This window comes from Acyrthosiphon pisum, chromosome A1 (genome assembly GCF_005508785.2).
Source record: "Acyrthosiphon pisum isolate AL4f chromosome A1, pea_aphid_22Mar2018_4r6ur, whole genome shotgun sequence".
Classification (NCBI taxonomy): domain Eukaryota; kingdom Metazoa; phylum Arthropoda; class Insecta; order Hemiptera; family Aphididae; genus Acyrthosiphon; species Acyrthosiphon pisum.
In genome coordinates this window covers 98,036,109-98,040,062 of record NC_042494.1, presented here as the reverse complement: position 1 = coordinate 98,040,062, position 3,954 = coordinate 98,036,109, and positions in this window count along the sequence as shown.

The following is a 3,954-nucleotide window of genomic DNA, read 5'->3' as shown; positions in this document are numbered from 1 at the left end:
TTATAATACTTTTAATTAATTAAAATCTGTCAAATCAAATTTTTCCAGTTTTGTCTAGCTTATTGGTCTAAAAGTCACTTTTTTTTCATTGACTGGAGCCCCCTCCAGCCCCCTTAAGGTTTATTTTATGATACGGAATTTAAATAAATTGAAAAACATTATAACAAACATAATTAATGTTTTGATTGGTCAAATCTACATTAGTTTTGATTTTTGACAAAACCTGCTGCAGCCCCCTTAACTTAATATGATTTTGTATAAAAAAATAAATATCTGTAACTACCTAAGATTTCGCGGATTTAAATGTATCTAAGAAGTGTGGATTTGGGGAATTGCGACGGGGTATGATCTATTTTAGATTCTGTGCAACCACTTTCTGTCGCAAACGTAGTATACTTGCAATGAGCTAAAATGTAGTTATGGACAATACTGAAATACTGAATACACTTGAGTAATGTACCTATTTTGCCTATACAAATCGCCGGGCAACACATTTTGTTTGTGTGAAAAGTGTTAAACAATTAATAATATGATATTATTATTTGCAGGAGAAGTACTGGCACCATAGTTCCTCCTCCAGTCCTCGATACCACAATAAAAAAAAAAAAAAAATGATGTCATTATTATCTACTATCTGTATTACCCAGTGTTTCTCGGCGGATAATTATAATAACCATAACTATTTTTTTGCTGTTGTATTTAGTCTTTTTAGTTTTTGGATTGTAATTTAAAATTGCCTGCAGTCTCCAGCTTGAAAAACAATATAATTTTGTTTGCTTCATAAAATTAATAGAGATGTGAGTGCTGTAAATTTTCAAGATAAATTTTTACCGGTAAACAAATTTACCGTAAATTTTACAAATTTTTTTTACCCGTAAATTATTTTTTACCAAAAAATATGTTATGTGGCCTCTCTAATCAAATGAAATCAAAAACGCCTAGTCTGAATCGCAAAGAAATATCTTTTTTATCAACTTATACTTTGATATTATCATTTGTAATATTGATATAGGTACTTGTTATTGTTTAGTTTGTTACATGGCAGGGATGGCAAACCTTTTGAACACTGCGTGTCCAAAATTACCTTTTTTTTTTTTAGAGCGTGCCATGAAAAAAAAAATTATATTATATAATAGTAAACATTTTCGCGTGCCCACAAAATCTTTTCGCGTGCCGTCTCGGGTACGCGTGCCATGGATTAGCCATCCCTGTTATAGGCAATAGTTTCAATATTCTGCCACCCCTATTATATATTAGAACATTAAATATCGATAGGTAATTAGGAAACATTTTATATAGGCAGATCGCAGATACCAAGAAGGACGATACTGTGATATTAATAATATACAATTGTTAATACAAAAATTAAGTCTAAATATAAATATTTTGACTTAAAAAGAAATAAAGTTTATGTGAATTTCGATAGTTTAGTTTAATTTAAATTATTTATTAATTTAATATGAATAATCAAATATTCATATTTTATAAAATGTACTAATTACTTATGTCTAATACAGAACAATAGATAATTTAGATACATTTTTTAAATTTTTTGTTGATTATTGTTATTATTGGAAAGACTAGATTTAACAAGTAGGTATACACATAAGTACCTAATACAAATCGTATTAACTAATGTCTTAGGTATAGTAAATAATAACAATGGATCTAAGATTTAGCTATTTTACCATTTTTACCATTTTTACCACATTATTGGTAAATTTACTGCAAAAATTACCGGTAAATTTACCGGTATTTTTTTTTTACGTAAATTCTCCATCTCTAAAAATTAATTTATCTATGATACCCTGTGAATTTTTTGCATCGTTAAAAAATTTCAATAATTTTTATAAATGTTTAATACATTGAAACGATGAAGATAGATGACCTCTGATCATATTTTTCGTTTATTTTAATGTATACAATAGTATTTGGTTTGTACGAATTGACTATACGGTAACTCGATCTTAGTTAAATTATTTATTTTATTTTTTTTTTTGCTTCTTATAATACTTTTACCAGCGAGTGCCCATGTTCCCCTTTCATTTTTTTTTATACATTTAAGTAGTTGATTTTTTAAAGGCTCTGTCAAACAGAACGCGTTATTAACGCGCGTTAAAGCGGTAAATGGTTCGTCGGCGTGGTGCTTTTACAGTTTCACGCAGCGTTGTAACAAATTACAAAATCCTACGACTTGAAAATAACGCTTTCTGTTTGACAGAGCCTTAAAGTTTGACCAACTCTTTCAGGGAGACCTCTCTCGGCTCTCACTAATTAATTAAAAATTTAGTATCATAGAATGAGTTAACAATATTTTAATCAAACCTGTTGTTGTTTTGAAAACCATAACAATAATATGTGAGCCGTGAGAGTTTTAATTAAAATTATTATCAAGAGCTTTTGTCTGAAATATAATATGTGGTATACTGGTATGTACATTTTTTTCTAAAATATTTTACTTAATTTGATTTTTAGTTACAAGTGCTAACATTACTTCAGAAATTTCAAGAAATGGCGAAGAGTATATTGTAAGTATAATATGTTAATTTAAAAATAGTAGTGTGCAATATGTTCAAATGTAGGTATACAGTGTAATCAGGGTTGGTCATATCATAGCAGTGTTGTTAAGAATACTTTTCAAATGTATTCAGAATACGTATTTAAACCCACGCCACAAAGTACTATTATTGAATAGTTTCTTTAATCAAGCCAACCAAACCTTATTATGTATCCCTCCATCTATTGTGCTTATTGTAAATATATTTTATGCAGATCGTACAAATTAAAATAAATATGACAAAAAAAAAATGAATAACATTAATACCAATATCTTATATTCAAATTATAAACTACTACACCTATTAAATAAGAAGAAAAACTATTTAAAGATTCAAGATTAATGCCAATCCAACCAGTGGTGGTCAATGTCTTTTACGCCATTGTATATAATATGGGAGTGAGGAGCCTACAGGGGTTTCAGTGTTCAGTCGGCTACATGACATAAGCGCCAAAGGCACAAAAATGACATCTCCTTTGCGTCAAAATGTGTAGGACATAAGCGCCAATCTAATATTATATACCATTATACGGGTTCTACCCAGGGACGTAGCCAGAGGGGGGGGGTCCATGGGGAAAATATAGCAAGTGAGTATTTACTTTGGTGTGAAAAGTGGAAAAATAATGAAGAAACCCCTACAGATATTATGGCTATTTTAGACTCGTGTGATTCGACTTTTTACCCAAATATAAACCATTTGTTACGAGTTTTGGCAACCTTCCCAGTATCTACAACTGAAGTTGAACGATCATTTTCAACTTTAAAAAGAGTAAAAACTCTACTTCGAAACCAAATTGGAAATGACCGTTTAACAGGGCTGACTCTTTTATCCGTTCATTGGGAAATATCAATTTCACCAAATGAAGTGTTGAATATAATGGCAAAATCAAAAAGAAAATTATTATTATAAATTATAATTTTATTATATCTATGTTATATTTATACCTACATTTTTTTTATTTATAAGATATTTTTTTTTTACAATATGTACATAATAATATAATATAACAGTCTGTAGGTCATTATGAATTTAATTTTTGATTGTTTAATAAGAATGGTTAAAATTACTTATTATTTTTTTTTTTGACTTGACAAGGAAGTATTTAAACTTTGAAGTCCGTGGAAACATTTGAACCAAAATTGTGTTATGTTGATTTTGAAAAATCCATACATAATGCATTACGTGAAGTTTGGCCACAAATTGAAGTTAAGGGTTGTATATTTCATTATTATGTCAATCTTGGTGGCGTAAAATTATTTTCTTAACGACTTAATCGATAAATTAAACAGAAAGGAAGTTTCAAAATTGCAATATTTAAAAGCATTGGCAAATAAATTTAAACCACGGACATAAACTTAAATTATTTTTAAATTTTAAATTTTATATTTTTTAATGT